We start from the raw sequence: 20348 nt of genomic DNA on the forward strand, positions 1-20348 counted from the left end.
TTAAGGGAGGCGTGGTCTTTGAATTGACGTTTTGTGGCGGTGGGGGCGGAGAACGGAAGTGACGTGTATTGGCCTAGCGTATACATGAGTTGCTCGCGGGCGGGTACTTCCTTTCTGTTGACGGCTGTGGTTCGGTGGGCGTCTGGTTGAGCACCGGAGATGGCGAGCGCGTGGGGCCGGGGTGCTAACGGTAGGCAAGCGGCTTTCAGACTGACTTAAAGTAGGAGGATGAGGGGAGGACGAGCCAGTATCACGTATTGTACTCGGTTGGTGATTAACATTTGCACAAATGTTCCTCCGTTTCAATAACGGAAGGCACTACCACCCATGTATTATTTATACAATAACCCCGTTATTGTATATTACACTACTAAACTTTGTAGTACCCTTCACTCTTGAGCCATTTGCCCCCACACCTTTATTATCCAATCTGGCTATCGATTGTTGCATTTTTTTGGTTGCTCTTGGACGTTTTTTGGGTAGACACTTGAGTGAAGCGTCCCCCGCCCCACTCACTCATCGAACACATCTGATTCTGCAGCCGGCTGCCTTTCGCCTGGCCAGTGCCGCATGCGTTCTATATGCACGTGGTCGTGTTTTTCTTGTAGGCTATATTCAGTGTGAATCCTGCGTCTTAAAGCGCTGAGATGCAGCAAGAGAGCGGGCTTACAAACTCGCTTGGCACCCCTTTGAAGGTGGCAGGTCTAATAGTCATGTTCGTGTATATCTGGTTACTCGGTGGGTTGGTTTCTATGCCTTTGTTTAGCGTGCACTTCCAGTTGCACCAACATTGTACGCATGACTTCCAAACTATAGCTTGATTGAATGGGTGCCCCATGGGCTGTACCCTTTTTATTCAGTTCGCACACTCGCGCAAAGTGTAATTTCACTGTTCATAACGCGATACGCTTGGGCCTTCACTTAAAACTATTTGTGTAGGCGTTTTGTTCTGCTAACTGCAGAGAGGACTGCTCTCTTACCTTGTTAGTCGACCCATGCTATTTTGTACGAATGCACCACAAAGCTCGAACGCATGGGAATGCAGGCAAACCAGTGTTTGTCTATTCTTTGCGCAACAGTGCAATCCATCATAAAACCCTCTTGCCCTGTAAATTCATCGCGTGAGGCGGATATTCTTTAATTGTTATGGGTGCAACGAACGGGGTCGTTGGTTTTATTTATTGGTGTCTCAGATGGTCAATGCCAGGGGACTGACCGTGCTAGCGACGACCATGTGAGTGGTGCTGCAAAAGGAGGTTGTCTTCAGCACGTGAGTCACCGGTGACCTGAAGGAGACCTTTCTCCTGCCAGATACGTGATGACGGCCTGCTTATTTGACCCAAAAGCTTTCGATTCAAAGGTTCCGCACGCCACAAATAACAATTCGCACGTAGTGTATTAATCGCAAGTGGAAGCTAAATGGTACGTGTACTTTGAAGCTGGAACATTTTACATAATGGTTCAATAAGTTATTTTTGGGTTGTGGCTTCTGTACTGGCAAAGTGCAGCAATTATATTGCACATGTAAACTCCAGTTTCACCTCTTAATCCTGGCTATGTATTCTTTTGTAAAGTGCTTAAAACCGGGAACCAGCCTCCTATTCTAGGCCTAAAACTGAGATTCAAAGCTGTGCTGCTTTAGTCTTGCTTCCAAGACTAACTCATTGACCCCGAGCTTTCCTCCCAACATAAGTATTGCCTTTAATCTCCTATTGCTTTCCCATTCCCTCAACCTTTCCAAATTGTCACTGCTTCAGAGTGATTTCGTTCTCGTAGTATGTTAAGTCCATGTGTTTCAATAAGTGTCCTACACCAATGCTAGTAGACAACTACACTCGACTATTGGAAGCTCTTGAAATGCATTTGTTCTGACAAGAGCAAGCATGAAATTGGATAAGGGGGCTGAAAGAGAGGGTGGCTGTTCTTATTGGCCTTGATTGCAGTGAGGGGGCGCAACAAGATATTTTCGATACCTTCTTTTTGGGGGGGGGGGTGGAGGGACATATTCAAGTGTCATTGCCCGATTAGTGATTCCCCTAAAATTGATTTCTAAAGGTTTCTGAAACTTTATAGTCTGCCTGCGTTGTACTGAGATCAAATGTTTGTCATTAATTCTGGTAAATTTACATTTCAGTTTGTCAAATGGGTACTGGAAATTGGAGCGCTGGCCAAGCTGTTCGTACTAATCGTGTTTGGTGGCATCCTTGAGTCGGGGTGAGTTTGTAAATTGATTTCATTATTTTAATCAAGTGATAATTGCCATGATGTCGTAATTTGCGTCTTACTCTGTACACGGTGACAGGTGCCTACTGTCATATGCCGGTAGAGATGGCTGACGAAACAATGTTACCTGAGCAACTCAAATTCAAGAAATTGATTTTCTAAATAGTTTTAACTATCAGGACTAGGTGTATCAAATTAAACTACAACCCCCCCCCCCCCACACTTTTGAGTCGTTGTGCCATCGCTCAGCTTTTGCTTTCTTCCAATAATCCCAACATTTCACATTAATGACCCCTCATTTAAATGATGCACATATAAACCCTAATCGCCACAAATTCACGTAGGTGTTTGACATCAGTTGGCCTGTGGAGCCAAAAGTAGCCCCTGGTAACTGTTTGTCAAGCTAGGCCCACAAGCAGGTGCCCCCAATTTGGAACCATGTGCCCCCAAGGGTGATGTGCCAGGCTAGTGCTGTGTGGGCCAAGGTGGCATGTGCCAGGGAAGGTATAAATGCAGTGGACAGGGAGGACCAGTTGGGCTAGTCCGGGAAAGGGAGCCAGAGGGAAAGTGCTGAGAACGGATGCTGGAGGGTGGTCTGGCCCCTGTGACTGGAGGGACCAGGCTACAGTTGCAGGAAGTTGGCACTAAAGACGTTTAGCTTCTGGGTGAAGGTGATCAAAGGTAGCATGCCCCAGAGGAGATACAACTGGAAATTGCACTTGGTGGCAAGGCCCATGATGTGAGGAGAGAAAGAGGAGTCAAAGTTTTTTGCCTTACAAGTGGGTGATGACCCAGGGAGACTGGTCTGAGAGGGTGGGGGGCAGACATCACTGGTGAGAAGGACCTGCCTTACTGGTGTTCAGTCGGGGATCATTGACGGAGCACCATGCCTGAATAGCAGTCTGGTATGAAGCCGCAGGTACGGGAAGCCAGCTTGAGAGTTGTCATCTGCCTAACACTGGAAATGGGCATTGAGGGAGATCGGGAGAGGCTAGGTAGATTTTGGGAGAGCCGTGGTGATGGAGCCCTGGGGTACACCACAGGTGGGGGGGGGGGAGAAGGGCTCATTTGCGTTTGAGAACGTCTGCTTGAAAGGGCCGTGTGCCACGCAAGTTCGAGGAGCAGGACGGATGGAGTAATAGAATTCCGATTAGAGTAGTTCTTCACGGGTGTTCATAAGAGCAGTTTCTATGCTTTTAGCCAGCCATTTTGGCATGGAGGGTCAGTTTGGGGATGACCAGCTTCTTTCTCCTGAGTTTGACCAAAAAAGTAGTAGTGGGGAGTGCTAGTTAGCCGGGCAAGTAGCTGTCAGCGGACTGCTTTTTTTTAGGGGAGGGTGTACAACAGTGCTTGGGGATTGTGGAATGGAGACAGTGGTGAATGAGTGGTTGCAGACTTCAACCAAGGCTCGAGCAAGAGGCAATGTTTTTATGGCTATGGGAGAACAGACCACTCTAGGAATATCTGGTGCAATGAGAGAGAAAAGGGATAGTATGGGGGGGTGTCCAGGGAAGGCAAGAGGTTGGGGAGCAGAAGACAGGACGGGATGTCCAGAGATTTGGAGGAAAAGTGGTGGGCAGAGGGGGGAGGCTGCAGTAGGATTGGCAAGTTCCTTTGCAGATTAATTCAGCAGTGTCATTTATGGCTCGTGTAGGCTTGGGCGTGCTCCCTTTTCTTGGAGAGATGGTATTGTCTTTGGCGTAGGCGACAGGCCCGTTGTCTGAGGATGAGCGTGATGGTTGCACTTGCAATGCGGCCTAGTCAGTCAAACTAACACTTGCTTTTGGGGGCAGGATTCATGTGGATCCTCGTGACTGTGGCAAGGATGTCCAGGTTGTTGGCGATGGTGGTTAGCAAGAACAGACTGGAGGGATAAAAGGAGGCCAATGCAGTGACTGACTTGCTACATCGGTTGGGTCAGACTGGCACTGCGTGAGGAGGTGCCATGGTGTGGGAGGGCAAGGTTGGAAGAGGGGGGTGGTCGGACCAGAAGAAAAGGAGGCCAATGCAGGGTTAGTGAGACATTTGAGTGATCTGAGATGAGAGCATCCAAGGTGCCCGGCAGAGTGAGTTGGGGGAAGGATAGTGAGGGCAAGTGTCCCAGAACAGTGGCTACATCAGAGTCGAGGTGGATATTGGAAGTTCCCAAGGAGAATATTTTTAGGGGCGGGGAGGAGGCAAGAAGGGAGGACAGTCTTTCTGGGGGTTCTGTAGAAGAGTAATAGAAAGTAGGCAAGACAAACCACCTGCAGACTAGGATTTCAAAGGATGAGTAGGTTTGAATGGAGATGAGGCGGGGAACCCACTCGGTATCAGCCACTCCACCACCGTCCCGAGGGGGGCCTGGGATTGGACAGGACCTTGTATCCAAAGGCAGTGACTGCCCACCTTGCTTGAGGGTAGCATGAAGCTGCCACTGGGGGGGGGGTGAAGGAGGGTTGGAAGAGAAGGTTGCTCTGAAAGCCCTGAGCCTTCATAGTGCCATTATGATGGGCATTGATGGTGCATTTGGAAGATGCCATCTGGTGCCACTGGTAATGGGTGAGATGGGGATGAGGACATACCATATGGCGAGGTCATTGCTTAGAAGGAAAGGCAAACCATGATGTGGGTGTCTGATGGGCAGACCAGGATTGGAACTGGGGGTGCCTTTTTTAGTGCCTCCCAGACTGAAAGGAAGTACCAGACCATGGTGATGATGACCCTGGACCCTTGGTGGGGCATATTTTCTGTGCAACGCTTACGCTATTGCCCTGTTGCACCAGCTGTCCAAGAAGGGGAATCCAAACACCTCAGTTGGGCCCTCCAGATTTACCATGTCCAGAGGGTAGCTGCCCAGGCTTCACTTGGGGCTGCTCTACATATAAATCTGTGTAATACACACTATATGCGTGCCTCGGGTTCCCCTGGCTCTCTGGGGATACCTGCATTCTTTTCTAAATGTGATTGTGCACACATGCCCCATTTTTGAACCTGGCAATTCTATCTGAGCAGGGTAGTGTGCACACGTCAATGAGTAGTTCTGAGATACTAGATTTCTTTAGAGTTGGCATGTTTGTAACTCTGAAATTACATGAGCGGGTGTTTATTTTTTTCCTGTTAGGGAATAACATTGACAATCTGCTTGCTGGACCGAGTAAGCTGCCTTGCGAAGAATCGGAAAGTGGCATGAAAACAAGGTGAACTATTGGTATTTTGTTAACCATGTGATCTTCGCTTTGCATAGCTGCAACGTTTTGTTGAGCCGACGATTTGCGTGCAGAGAACCACAAGGATCAATCTTTGCACGTTGCTAAGAATCTTTTTCCAAAGTGGTATGTGGGGATTATTTCCATTAATGCCACAGCCACGATACATTGTTCATCGGCCCCTCTTTAATTTGTTAGTTTACCTTGTAATCAAAGCTTCCTTTTGACATGATGATCATTATCACAGTCCGTGTTTCAACTGAGCAGTGACGATAATCGTGATCTGATCTTAAAGGAGTTTAGGAATTCTTGCTTGTATATTTCCCTGAAATGTTTTTTAACCTAGTTTTCTCAACCTCACCCAGGTGTTTTCACAAGTGTGCTGGTGTGGGAAAATGGAACTGCTGCTTCTTCCAGGACATTGTCAATTACAAGGGAGGGCATCCATGCCATGGGGCCTCAATTTTCCAGGTAACTGCAAAGCTTAACCCTTGGTCTTCATCTTACTTGCCAATGTCGGCGTATGAACAAGCATGCACAACTTCACTGAAACACGGGCCACGAATTGGGCATCAGAGTGTTGGTTGTGGGGCATGTGTAATGTACAGCGCAGTCTTTTCTGTCCTCTGCACAACTTTGTGTCCTTGGGTACCGACCTGCAGTTGATGCAGATCTATACTGGAATTGTAAATCCCCTGGATGCAGGAGTGACTTGGCTCGATCCCTAGTGGCACCGTTCATTAGCAAGTTTCCATTCACCTCACTTTTCTCTGTGGTAAAAATCGGGTTGAGACCCATTTCAGTACGTTGGATCTTGCATCTTTCCTTGACGTTTTTCATAAAATAGTCTGTAGGTACTTTCTGCTTTTAGGCATCCAAATGGTTAAGTGAACAACCCATTAATAACTTTTGGACCCTTACAGTTTATCGATGATTGTACTTAAAAACTTCATTTTATTGATCCCAACACTCCTTCACCAGCCACATATCAATATACCACCCCCTACAACCCATGTGTGCAAATTTGCATAATTGTCTGACCGTAAATGTAATTGGCCATACCCTTTTTGGGATCTTCTGGTAAAGGCAAACTTATTTCGCACATTGTGACCATACATGTGAGACGGGAGTACGTTTCACACTTTCATATTTAGTAAAGGCAGTAAGGTGTGAAGGCGGGAATAATATGCTGCATTGCTACCAATTTCCCTGACTTAAAATCCAACGCGGTACATTAGTTTGCAAGGATTACCTTTATTTAATACTACCTACTTCACAAGGAGTAAACCACGTTTATGGCCCGAAGTAAATTAAACTGACTTGTTCGCAATGAACCGCAAAGGGCAATACAAAGTTAAACTTGTCACAAATGTACACGTTGCTAAGAATCTGTCGATGTGGTGGTTATTTTCCTTAATGCCTCGGCCAAGAGGTTACTCTCCCCTCTTTAATGTATGCAAGTTTTACTTGTGATCCAAGGAAGCGTCCTTTTGACATGATGATCACTATCACAGTCCGTGTTTCAACTGAGCAGTGACGATAATCGTGATCTGATCTTAAAGGAGTTGGATTTCTTGCTTGTATATATTTCCCTAAAACGTTCTTAACCAAGTTTTCTCAATCTCCCCCAGGTGTTCTCTCAAGTGTGCTGGTGAGGGGAAACATGCCGAGCATTGTCACTTATAAGAAAAGTTAAGGGTGCCATGAGGTCTCCAATTTTCCAGGTAACTGCACGGCTTGTTAAACTTTGCGTTTCGTACTGGCACATGCCAGTGTATGAGCATGCAGTAAACTTCCACTGACGAGAGAAACACAGGCCGTAACGTGGGGATCAATCGGAAGTTGGGTTGTAGGGCATTTGTTAATGTACAGCACAGTCTTTCCTGTGCGCAACTTTGTTTCTTTTATTCGCTACTTAAGGGGCAACAGACCTGCAGGTGATGCTGTATTGGACTTTAAAAATCCCCTGGATGCGAGTGGCCTGGCTCGATCCCTGGTGGCACCTTCATTAGCATTTTTCCAACCACCTCACTTTTCTCTGCAGCTCAAATTGGTTTCTAACCCATTTCATTAGTTTAGATTTTCTATCTTCCCGTGAAGTTTTTCGCGAAATAGACTAGGTACTTTCTGCTTTTAGGCTTCCAAATAAATGGTTCAGTAACAACCTATTTATAACTTATTGACTCTTAAGCAGACGGGTAGGAATGATTGTAGTTTAATCAATCCCTCGACCCCATGTGTACTACTTTGCATAATTGTCAGACCCTAAACGTTAAAGTTTTTTGAGTATCGTCTGGTAAAAGCAAACTAATTTTGTAGCTTGTTTCACACGTTCAACTTGGTAAAGGCAGTAAGGCCACAAAGCAGGAAGAATATGAACTGTTGCTGACTAAAATCAGTCTTGCATTCGTTTGTAAGGATTAGCTTTACGCCTGCTAGCTCGACAAGTATTAAACCACGTTTATGGCACAAAGTAAACTGTAGGTCTTGGCACAATCAATCCGAGATATTTAGCCTGTATAATGGCCCTGATGTATTCCTTCTGCAAGAACGCAACACTTCATACTTCAGTGTGGGTGTGCAGCTGGGAGGGGACCTGGGTACGAGATCAGAGGATAGTCAGGTGACCAGTTAAGTCAGTTGAGCGGGGGAACGCAGAAGCCAAGTGGGAAGGTCTTTAGGTGCTTCCAGAACCGCAGGTGGTTTTCAAGTTTCAGGGAGGGGGCCCAGCTGAAGATCTACCACCAACTCGTTGCTTGGAGGAGTGATTGACCCTGAGGGAGTTGGAGACGGATGCGCAAAGAGCTCGAGGGAGAGTTAAGGGGTTGATGGCACACAATCGCTAGAAACTATGTGCTACAGGTGCGTACTGCTAGTTTGTACACATTTCACAAATCGTTAATGGCAGCTAGGTATTCTTGTTCCTGGATAGATGTAGGTGTCCTCCTTAAAATCACTAGTTATATGGCTCAGGAATTTCAATCCCTGTAGTATGTGATTTAGTTTACAATGCAACTCTTGGTACGGCCCCTGGGGAAAGGTATTTTTGACACGCCTAGACACTTTGGTCCAGAAATGATGAGTTCCACTTCATGGTCCGTGTTTCTGAAACACATGATCTTATTGGAAGTTCTGATCTCTGGTTTGCAGTAGTTTGCCTGGGTACTGAGGAGCAATAATCTATTTGGTGGTCTTGGACATGTCTGCAATACATTCTTGGTTGGCTCTTTTAGCTTGTACATCCTGGAAATTGAACTCTTGTCGCCAACTAAATGGGAGATAAAACTGAAATGAAACACTTTCTACACTCTCCAGGTTAAAGCATTGGAGAGCTGTCTGCAGTACGTTTTGGTGGTGAAGACGATGTAAGCTTACAAAGGTCATGGTAGCAGTTTGATACAACTTGGAATGACTATGAAGGTGAGTGACTTGATTTTAGATTCACCACTTTTTTTCTTGCGTTTTACTTGCCTGTCCTTCATAATTTCTGCTTGGCTTTTGCTCTGGCTTCCTTGTAGCCTAAAGGCAAACATACTCACTATAGTGGAATAGCTTCTAGTTGAAATTCCCATTTCTGGACTGCTAGTTGAAATTTACTTGGAAAACTGGATCTTCGCCAATAATTGCCCCAAAAAACATGTGTTGGTGAGGTTGATTTCTTGAAATGCTAAACCGCTGTACTCTGCGTGAAGGTTGAGTCTGAAAGCCAAGCTAGAGCTTGTTTGTCCCAATATATCATATGGAGTACTGTGGCGTGACTTGCCAAAGGGCAGTTGCTGGTTTGTGTATGCTAGGCGACACATTTCTTTAGGTCCAGGATAGGGCATAGTCTGGTTAGCTTGATACCAACAACTACCATGAGATACTTAGCTCCCCAAGCCAGTTGGTGGTATCCATATCTTGACCTAAACTATGGTGATTTGCATTAAAGCTGAAAACCTCTAGCACATGAAACGCTGGAATGGTCAAATGTGTTGCTCACAAAGTAATAGATAAACCTCATTTGGAAATGTGTTGCGTGCTATGAAGGAGTGCCCAATTATACAGCAGGGAGAGTGGCAGGGTAGTGCATCACAAGGTGACAGGAGAGAAAGTGCAGTGACTGGTGGTGCTGGGGCTATGAAGTGCAGGTAGACTTAACGAGAGATCACAAAGACAGAATAACTGAGATGTAAAATAAAAGGGAACATTATTCAAAGAGAAGGTAAAAAGTGAAGGCTGTTAAGGAAAGTGACCAGAAAGTAGGTGCAAGACATCACAGTAATCAAGAGCGGTTCAAGAAATATACATTTTTAAGCACCTTGCACATGGCAAGATAAGGTCCACCATCTTCCAGGCACTCCATTCATGAGGCTGGTTAATTTGCTCCTGGGTCACGATCAGTACTTGCAGTCATTTCAGCCCCTCCTCCATGATACAGCATATATGCCCCATGAAAATACCAAATGCATGGCCTGGCCCCTATATACTTTAGCCCAGGAAGGCACGGGTCTGGCTATTGAGACCCCCTCCCCATGTGCATTTTTGGGGTTTACCAATGTTCATGAGTGCTTGCTCAACTTGAACTTCTGAGAATGTTCCTTTCTGTGTGACCTATTGCAACCCTTCCCATGGGCAGTGTCCGTTGCCGCCAACTAGTAGCCGGAAGGATGCCAAAGCTGTGTAGTTTTCAATAACTGGCCCTCAATAGAGGAACCAGCATCTGCCAAATCAGTTAAATTTGTCTTTTGAAGAAAGTTAAACAATCACTTTATTCTCTTGGATGGCAGTTGGTCATTGTTATGCTGGTGACCACCACAAACTCCACTACCAAATCTGACGGTACTAATACCATTATAACTGTTGTAACTCGTGGTGGTTCAAGCATTCGGTTTCTTCCTCAGTCCTGCTCAACAAGTGCTCTAATGGAGACAAGCCCCATAGTAAGGTTCTACTTAAAGGAGCTTGGACAGGGGATGGCACCACTCCTGGCACTAGCCCCACTTCCACATCCAACTTATTGCTTGTGTGCAGAAGGCATTTGGCTGTAGATCGGCAGGTCCCCACTGTAGAGACCCAAGTTTGCCGTCTGCTGGAGAACTGCAGAAACAAGAGCGAGCAAAGCAGTGGAGCACTGACAGGTTTTCCAGCCATGGAACTCCAGATAAATGGCAACTAAATAGTTCCATTTTCGCCCAGTGGTACTTGAACTCCACATGAACCCTTTGTTAAAATCGCGATTTCTTGTTGAGGTATCTTTTCAACCAGTGCACAATCTGCTCACAGAAGCAGATCTATGCACCCAACTGCAGCATGGCTTATGTCATTTGGGCATTTTTAGCAAACTACATGCATGTCCATCCTCTGAAGTATTTAAACCCAGCATGGTGTACCATGTGTACTCGCGGGCAAGGTTTATTTGGTATTTTGCTTTTAACCTTGTGCATATCAACCTATGGTTCACTGGCTTTAACCTTTTCTGGAGAGGGTGAAACCAATCACCCAATTTCTTTAAGGAACGTATCACCTTCACCAGTATGGTTTCTGGAACTAAGACTGCAGAATCCAAGGTTTTGAGATTGGCCTTGGACTTTGAATAGCAGATGGTCTCCTTCATGCTGTGGTCATAAGTAGCGATCGACCTTCATTGCTGGACCTTTGCACTGGACGTTCTGGGTCATGGCTCGCCTCCATGACCAGCATGCAGGACAAACTATCTTGAATGCTGGATTGATGCAGGCCCACGAATAATTGTCAGTTACTACTCCAACTGAGCCGGGGGATGGGAACAGCTGTGCAGAGGGGGTGGAATTAGTCATCTGAGACCCACTTAGTCTACTTTTGAATTTCAGTGCATAAAGCTGTTCCCAACACCAGGTTTATGAACCATCTAGGTTTTCGGCAGTCAGATCTGTTCTTTAGACCTCGGATGCTCCTGTCGCTCTCCTCGCCATGTCTTTTCAGTTCTTGGATCTGTCTTTCAGGATTGGGGTGGTGGCAAGCAGTGCCTTTGGCTTGTATTTTACAGCAACTGAGCTGGTTACCAAAATATGAACGCTTTACCCCAACTCTCCCCCATCTGCACTGGTACTCCATACCCCAAAGAAAAGGCTTCATTATCCAAGCCATCATCACATAACCCATGTTACCATCGCGACACACAAACCCCCCCACCCCCAGCAAGCCGGCATTACCTACACACTGCACTCCACAAACATGCACACAAACTCCTTTACCCACTGTGCACCCAGGAAATGGAACACCTATTCTTCACATACCTGCACCCTCTTACCACTTTAGAAAGATAATCCAAACATCCTTGCTTCCCAAAACACCACCACGCCTCCCATCTTCCCCGCACCCCCTTTAGCGTATCCTGAAGATTTAAACTTATGTTTCGCCTCCTACCTTTTCAACCTTGTAAGGGAGACCCTCTTGTTAGGCCAGCACAAACATTTGGAAAGTTTGCTGGTTGTCTTGAGTCGAATATAGCTCCTTGCCTTCCATGTTTGGCCTGCAACCAGATTACTGCTATTTTGGAGCACCTTCCCTTCCACATTTGAATGCTCCCAATTTTCTTAACATAGTGGGTGTTTGCGTTTAACATCACTTATCGCCCCCACGACCCATTTCTTCACTGTTCAGAGCCTTGCATTTCCAAGAGATGGGACTGGAGAAAAGAAACCGCATTGGCTTTTTGTGTATTCACGCTTGGATCTAAGGGCTAGCAACATTGATTCATCCGGCACGAAGGCAAAGTAGCGCTTGTTCTGCGGGCTCTGGTTTAAACAAACGTTACCTAGGACCCCAAGTCATGGTTATTGCTCACCAAATAAAGGGCTACTTCCCAACTAAGCCTATTCAACATAACCATCCAGTTGCCACCACCGAGTACAGTGTCCACCACCGAGTCATTAAGAAGTTCAGCGGGAGTGTTTCCTAACTGTTAAAGATCAGTGTGAGGAAAATGTAGCTAGTTTGGCAATTACGCTTTTAGTGGGAATTTCTAGACTCGACCCGACATGTGGTGTGGGTCTGTAATGGGCTAGTAAGCACCTGTCTCCAATTTCACCCTGTAAGCAACCCTATGTCGGAATTACTAGCAAAACCTTTATCGTGCCTGCAGTCTGTATGCTATCCACCTGAGGGCAGAGGACAATGTGCTTAGTGGCAAATTATCTGCACTGCTGGGGCAGTGACATTTGGAGCGGCAAATTCTATTTCATCTAAAAGCGCAAGGCCACCAGTACACAGGGGTTGTATTTTGTGCTGGGAGGGGCAGGTAGTTGGTGGGAGTGACCAAGAATAAACGAGTGGCTGCACATGGAAAGGGAATATTGCAGTGGTTGGGGGGGAAAAAAGGCCCGATACGAGCAAGTTGGACGAGAATGTGGTATGATGATCTCCGCTTCATGGTCCGTGTTTCTGAAATACATGACTTCAGTGGAAGTTCTGACCACAACAATACTGTAACAGCATTTTTTTCCCCCAGAATTTAATTTCCACAATCTTTTAGTGCTAGTTTGTTTTACTTGTGCGTGTCTTCTAATTGTTTGGGTGTCTATGAATGAAATATAAATGACCTGAACAGGTGTGCAAAATCAGCTCTCCTTGGATCGCATCTCTGACAATACACCAGTGCAATGTTTTCAGCTGATTGTTGCTGTAGTGTAAAATTGTATTCAATGAATTTGGGGGGGGGGGGGTGCACACGTCTTCTCTGGATAAAAATGTCTTTTTTTCCATTCTTACCACAACTAGGTCTGATTCTAGTGTTTAGGGTAAGATGAGAATTTGCCGTCTCATCCAGCCTCTGGACTGAAGGGCAGCTGCAGCACTGACCAGATTTTCCAGGTATTGTGTTCAAATCGCATTGGTAAAGGTTTCAACCTACGTGTAGAGTATGAGATGCATGTGGTATGATGATCTCCACTTCATGGTCCGTGTTTCTGAAATACATGACTTCAGTGGAAGTTCTGACCTCGCACGACTTGTTTCTAACTGAATGTTTTGCCCCAGTGTTTGAATTTCCAAAAATCTTCAATGCCAGTGTAGTTTACTGAATGCATGGGGTTAAAAATGTTACTTGCCTACTTGTCTTCAACGTCCTCAATGGGCACACCCGTTTCTTACTGTTGCATTAGTGCGTCACAGCACTTTTCTAGCCATTGGTGTTTTGTACAAGTGTAGTTCCTTTAATCCATATCGATGATGGGTATTTAGTCTGTATAGATCTGTTGACACTGGCAGAGACTGGCTGGAGCGCTAATTGGCAAGAATTGTAGGGCAGGAGCACTCCAAAGATACCCAAAGTAGCTGCTACCATATTACTCGTATTGCTTTCGAGTCCTCTGTCATATTTCTGGTCGGTCTTGTCCTTTATTGGCTGTGTGCTGTTAAATAACCATCACCTGTTGCAATATCGTTGTGCCCACTTATTGCAATGATTAGATTGGGGCAATTGAGCTGGAATTTAGAACTTGGGATTCGGTAAAGCTGTATTGAGTGGTAACTGGCCCTGGTCCACATTTAATGTACTTCTGCATAAAGGGCTATTCAATAGCACCTTGACTATTGCCACCCATTATGGCCGGTTGGGATGGGGGGCAGGATTGCTGTTGGCACACCAGGCTGCCGATGCCAAGAGGGCAATCCCTGCTAACACTTATAGGATTGGCTTGTCGGAGAAAGGTATGCCCTTGTTCAGCAAGGCCAGTTGGTAAATTGTGTTAAATCCTTTAGTCTCCTATTCCTTGCATAAAGTGTTGCCAAAATATAACCCATGTGTGGTAGTCTAATTTGAACTACTTCTGTGGGGAATCACTTGTGTATAGGTGCTTTATAAATGCCGTAGATCATAACGCTTGTGCCATCATTCCTACGTGCTCACCTTTTTTTTTCCTTCGTTTCCAGTTTACACCAGGAAACTCCATGCGAGGAAAAATGCGTGAAAGAACCACCGGGAAAAAGCCACTTTACATGGCACACTTTGTAACCTTCTTTTCATGTAGGTTTTAATAAAATTCAAAAATGTGTACCAAATTGTTTTTCCTGCTCTGTGTAGACTAGTTCTTTTTTTGCCTATGATTGTAACCTGCGCATGCTTACATAAAATGCTTTGCAAGTTAATGGCCATGGTGATCAGTATTAAAACCACTTGTGCAAAACCTCATGTACTACATCTTTGCAAGTCTTAAATCTTTAGTTGATTGGAATTTAAGTGCCACAACCACAGGACAACGCAGCTCTGACCTCTTCGAGGCTGTGATTTGCTTTGCTACAGTGCAGTGAAGTTCGTGGAGTGTCCAGAGAAAGTACCAATATAAAATGATTGAAGGGTCGACTCAATTTGTCCTAAAACCAAAGGGGCGAATTTTAATATTTTTTGGGGTTTCTGTTTTTGAAAGTGCTTTGACCACAAGTGGGTTGGGGTGACACCCATATAAAATTCGACCCTCTGGAGGTCCTTTTGATTCACCCCTTTTGGCATTCGAAACCATTACCTATAACCTTAATGTGATTGTGTGTTTAGAGTTGTATGCAGAAAGGTGATTTTTAGTGGGTTGGTTAGTGGCATCGCTGTTTAGGTGTGATGCATGCTAATTTCCATTCTTTCTACACATGGCGCGTGAATATACACATTGGATTAGCCAGTGCCACATTCAGACCAGTCTAGATGAGGCGCAAGCAAATAGTCCGTCTAAAAGTGGCAGGCTAACATTCACAATTGTCGATGTGGCACAGGCTAGTTCATCTGTGTGGCACTGGATAATGTTCTGGAGTGGCTGGCACAGTTGGGGATACAGCATCTAGCTGTTAGATGTCTCGGCAATCCAGGCACCCCTGTGGGTGGCCCTGTCACATGGGCTGCCCTGCTTGGTCCTGCTAAGCTCATTACAGCAGCCAATGAGTAGGGGTGGGAACGAGGAGCATGGGAACCCAGAATGGACACAGGCTTTAGGGCGTAGGAAGAGCACATTTAAAGTTACTTAGTGCAGCTAAAGATGACGAAAATTGGGAAAGGGGAGAACCAATCACCTGGAGGAGTGTTGCTCACATGCGCGTGCACGTTTTGCAGAATAGGTGTTTTTTAAAACATTTGTTTCGGTCCTGTGTATTGAGCAGCACCCTCCAGATAATCTGAACTGGTAAGTTTAAAGCTAGAGCAGTGAAGTATGCAGTTTCCACTCCGAACTTTGTTGCTTGTAAGGCAATCTAGTTTCTTGTTCCTGTGCAGGTCTGGCAAGCATGCAGTGAAGTGGTTAAAATAACCAGTAACTGCAGGCTGTCTGGGGAGACTAGTCCATGATCGCACTGATCTTTTATGGCTTCTGGTGAGCTACTGTGCGCAGTTTGACATCCTGGGGAAATAGTTTACCATGATTGAAACGGGTGTGAACACTTTTTGAAATGACTGGCATTTTAGTGTCCATACGCAGCGCCATTTGCAATAGTCTGGAGAAGCAGATGCATTAAAATGTATATGATGCGGGACTGAAAACGGGGTTGTGATATTGCACGTTGCATCTGCATCGATCATCTTCCATGGGGCTGGACGTGAGTGGGGTGATGAGTAATTTGTGCCTCAAAGGTGTCCAGAACCATGATGCATAGCCCAGCTTGAGGGTGGTATTGGCCTTCTAGGAACAAGGCTTGGACGATATACTGTGGTTAGCAGTTGTGCTGGCAGATTTGGTGGGGGTAGTCTTGCTCCCATTGTGGTTGCGTTATTTCTATCAATGCAATCACATAACTTATGCAGCTAACCATTTCATACTCCAGCAAATGACTGCACGTGGGTTACAGAGATATTTGGCTGGTCCAGCACCTAGTTTGCATAGATAATCCACAGCCATAGATTGCTACCCCCAGTCATGCTGCAACTAAGGTCCCTTTTAATCTCTGACCTAATTTGTGACATTACTATTGGTTCTGAAAATGATACTTTATACTATGTTAATTTTCCACCCTTCGAGTGTTGTCTTGTGTTGGTATGGTCCCCCATAATTAATCATTCATTGACTTGGTCCCTAAGGATGGTGAACCTGATGACTTCCATCAAGTATTCAACCCCTGACGAAAATGCAACATTACACACCATCTTGAGGGCCCCCAAGATGTTTGGCACGCTTCGTATCAAGTAAAGGTGAATATCCGGTTCACGGCCCCTCCTAGAAAGTACAGGACTCATAAATGCTTACATACCCAACTGAGCATAGCTGCTGTCGTTTCCACAGCAGCTCTTATACTTTCAATCCCTCTTCATGTGTGGTGCCTCGGACAAGGACTGTCCAACTAGTCTTTTGGGAAGCGCATTGTGTCCACAGCAGTCACCATCATTATGTCCTGTTTGGCCCACACGACAAACCGTATCAGATGAAGCCATATCTGCAGTGGTTGATCACCCTGACACCTGCTTTGGTCAAATGGTGAATGCTTTAGTTCTGTGCTGCCAATGAAGGCTCAAGGTAACTGAATTCCAACTGGATATTCAAACTATATTACTTTGGGGATTTAGTTGTAAATAAAAACAGTTGCTCACCAGGCCACCATGACTGGCACACTGTTGTAACTTGCTGCTTTCTGTAAAGTCCAATTTTCCAGTACTTCGCATGATTACCAGCTGACTTTTGGGTTCTTCCACAGCGCACTGCCACCTGTGGTATCTTGGCACTCTGGATCTGTGATGCAAGGAATGCGCGTGGGGTATGTTGGTAGGACTAAGTGGGGGGGGGGGAGAACCAGATGTGATATGTTGGCAGATTCAGTTTGGCGAAACCAGGCACCCTGCGTCTTGTTTCAGCTGACATTTACCATGTGGTGTTTCAGCTAGTCTAGTTTGTGTTGTGCGTGCGATATGTGGAGCTGTAGAAGTATCATTTAGTTGAAGGGGTTTACAGGTGTTGGGTTTTAGTACAGTAAGTGGCAATACACTTCCTACCCCGATGTTATGACTAAATGCAACACATCCCTTCCCCTGACGTTTCACCCCACAAGTTCCTCCAGCATTGGTGGTCCCTGTGCGCCATGGTTCGTGAGCTGCATGGGTTTCTGCTTCACGGCGTATTCTTTGTAATGCCTTTTGCGCCCATGGTCCGATCAGTGAAACGCATCTCATCCTGTTTCCACCGTTGGCCCTTCATCCGGGTGAGATGCATTCCTGGCCTCAAACAAGCCTTCCAAGCTGTTCAGTAGTTTCTTATTTGGTGCTAAATAGCCAGGTTTTTATCAGTGTTCTGAATTTTAGATGGTCCTCTGTTATCTCTCTGGAGGGAGTTCGAGTTTTATAGCTCTACAAGAGAAGTTGCATAGCAAACCCCTCCCAGTTTTTACTTGTGTAGTCTGTTCCTGGCGAATGTTGTTGCTGGATCCAAATGGTCTTGTTTTGTAGACTGACTTTACTTTGTATACATTCTGCTCCCTGTGCATGGATTGCTGTGTATGCACAAAGTTTTGAAGGTGATTATAGTTTTTTGACTGAGCCAATGCAGCATCCTTAGCACTGTTGTGATGTGATCTTAGGTAGTCTGGCATCTGAGTTTTGTATTCATTGCAGTTTCCTCAGGCTTTACAAAGTATACACTAGTTTATCCTGAACATGAGGGAGAACATGGCCAGTGTTATGAAGGGGATAGATGGGTATGATCTTGTGAAGATGGAAGCAGCTTTTCTTTGATTTAGAGCTTCTAGCGAACTCGTCCATTAGGATTGAAGTTTATTTTTTTTTACTTTGGACGGTTTGAGTGATGCTCCGTTCTCTGGGCCACATGGCTTCCTGGTTGTTTGCTCGGTTGTCTGGGTTACTCGTGATTTTGTTTGACATTCTGTTAGCGTTGGGTTCTCCTTCATTACTGACGAATTTGGATATAGTCTGTGGCCATCACCCAAATGTGGTTAAATACCTACAGCAATCAGGTGGTTGGAGACTGATACTGGCCCTTCAAAATCTCCCAGAATGTGCTGGGTCTAGAGGACGCATGATTATCCCTATTCACTGTCTCCACAGAATTGCCGTGGTGGGACCAAGCTGTTAGTGGCCCTACACTGCGGCCTCAAATCTACATCTAGGGTATTCACCATATGCCAACTCCTGCAGTGTCACGCCAGTCGTTCAGGGATCCATGTGTACCCATGCCTCAGTTGGTCAGAGATGAACCTTACTCAAGCCCTCTTAAAAAACACAGGCGATGCAAAGTTTATCCGCACTAGGATTTTCCAGAAAATCTTACTTGGCTGCAATGCCTCAAATGCTCTTCCTCGACACGCAACGGAAGTGTCCTACACTGCTACCCTGTCATGTTGGGGCCAAGTCCATTAAGAAAACCCACCCGCTCTCATGGAAGCGGGTTATGCAAGTCCGCAATGTGAAGTCCTTCTCCAGCATTGGATATTTCATGGATTCACATGCTGTGAATATTCTGTCAGGTTGGGAAACCTCGGTCACTTAACTTGGCGTTTTCCTATGGCAAACTAACTTTAGTGTCCTATCTTTGTCCTTTTTGGGTGCTGTAGTCTCCACCAATAGGACATAGGGTATAAATAGCCCTGCCCCACAGCTTCCCTTCAGATTTTAACCTCCAAGTAGAGCGAACCCAAAGCCGGTTTGTCTGCAGAGGTGGCTGGCAGGCGCATGTGAAACCATGAAAGATACCAACGCTGGAGTAAAGTAGTTACAGGTAAACTACTCCCTTCTCCAGCATTGGATCTTTCATGGATTCACATGCTGTGAATAGATTACATAGTGTTACCATCCATGCATGGTGAGTGTAAAAGGCAAACCAATGAACACTCAATCGCATACATGAGACAATCAAGTGACAGTTCAAAATAAACGCCCCGAAGCAGTGGGCCTACCTTATTGGAACAGGTGTTGCAGGACCGCACAGGACCTATGCTGCTGCCCCAGACGGTAATACCAGGTGAAGGTATGCAGCACTGCCCAGGAGGCCAGCTGGCAAGTAGCCACCAGTAGAATATCCATATCCAATCAATATTTGTGCACACAGGTTGGAATATATGTAATATACATTGCCACCGTGGGTGGAACACACCATTTGAAAAGACAGGTAAAAGAAAAACAAAATAAATTATTTTTGAAATGCAAAAGTAAATACTAGTTCTCCAGCATGGGGTCTGGCATGGATTCACATGCTCATGAATATTCCCCGTCGTCAGGCTGGGAATCCTCGGTAAAGAAAAAACCAGTATCAGTTTCGTTTCTGATCTGTCTTTCGTAGTAATAACCAATCACTGGTCTCTGCGTCATACTGACCACAGCCAATGACTGCCCTCTACCTAAGCACCGCCTCTGGCAGCCATCTTCAGATTTTTACCGCACGTTCATGTGTTGGGATCCTCGTGCTATTGCTCTCGAGCGTTAGTGCTATTTTTTCGCGCTTTTTACAAAAACTTCGATTCTTTCGGTCAAAAGAGCCTCAAGCTCCACCGATCCTACATCCGATCAACGGGGACCCGTGTCGGATTCATCTGTGCCCCTCAAGGGTGAAGATTTCGTCGAGCTACACTTCGGAGGACTCCAGAAGCTTCTCAGGCCCTGTCTCGGAGATGGCCCAGGAGAAGGGAAGCTCGACGCCCGGAAAGCTGTTCAGGGTCTGCCCTGGATGCCAGCTGCAGAACGTCTTCAAGGAGGACGAACACTCTTTCTGCCTTTACTGCCTTCATGAGGACAAGACGCACGTGGAGAAGGACTGTGCGTTTTGCGGCAACATGTCGGAACGGACCATGAAGGACCGCCATCAACGTCTCGCCAACTGGCTGGAGGGTAAGAGCCCATCTGGCGAGAAGAAGAAGAAATCCGAGCGGTCTTCTAAGACCTTTGAGGGCGCCCCGGCGACGGGGGCCCAACATAAGGCCAAGCACCGCGAGTCCGCTGGCACCGGGAGCGCCGAACGGTCGGGCTCTGCGGGCGCCAGGCAGGGCGCACCCTCCCCAGCACCA

General features: G+C 46.0%; 1 long non-coding RNA gene and 4 other non-coding genes across 5 annotated transcripts; all 5 read left to right on the forward strand.

Annotated features, from left to right (window-relative positions):
* The first annotated feature begins 88 nt into the window (after nt 1-88).
* LOC138504484 (uncharacterized) lies at nt 89-14432 on the forward strand. The gene is made up of 8 exons (XR_011279848.1): nt 89-190; nt 2135-2214; nt 5327-5402; nt 5777-5882; nt 7043-7135; nt 8727-8831; nt 13152-13244; nt 14304-14432. It is a non-coding gene; the product is annotated as an uncharacterized lncRNA (long non-coding RNA).
* Nucleotides 2258-2357, forward strand: LOC138505383 (small nucleolar RNA SNORD16). Its single transcript, XR_011280173.1, has one exon. It is a non-coding gene; the product is annotated as a small nucleolar RNA SNORD16 (small nucleolar RNA).
* LOC138505375 (small nucleolar RNA SNORD18) lies at nt 8482-8551 on the forward strand. The gene has a single exon (XR_011280166.1). It is a non-coding gene; the product is annotated as a small nucleolar RNA SNORD18 (small nucleolar RNA).
* On the forward strand, nt 12781-12850 carry LOC138505378 (small nucleolar RNA SNORD18). The gene has a single exon (XR_011280169.1). It is a non-coding gene; the product is annotated as a small nucleolar RNA SNORD18 (small nucleolar RNA).
* LOC138505376 (small nucleolar RNA SNORD18) lies at nt 13305-13374 on the forward strand. Its single transcript, XR_011280167.1, has one exon. It is a non-coding gene; the product is annotated as a small nucleolar RNA SNORD18 (small nucleolar RNA).
* Nucleotides 14433-20348: the final 5916 nt, after the last annotated feature.

The sequence above is a fragment of the Ambystoma mexicanum genome, chromosome 11, assembly GCF_040938575.1.
Source record: "Ambystoma mexicanum isolate Mex_15411 chromosome 11, UKY_AmexF1_1, whole genome shotgun sequence".
NCBI lineage: Eukaryota > Metazoa > Chordata > Amphibia > Caudata > Ambystomatidae > Ambystoma > Ambystoma mexicanum.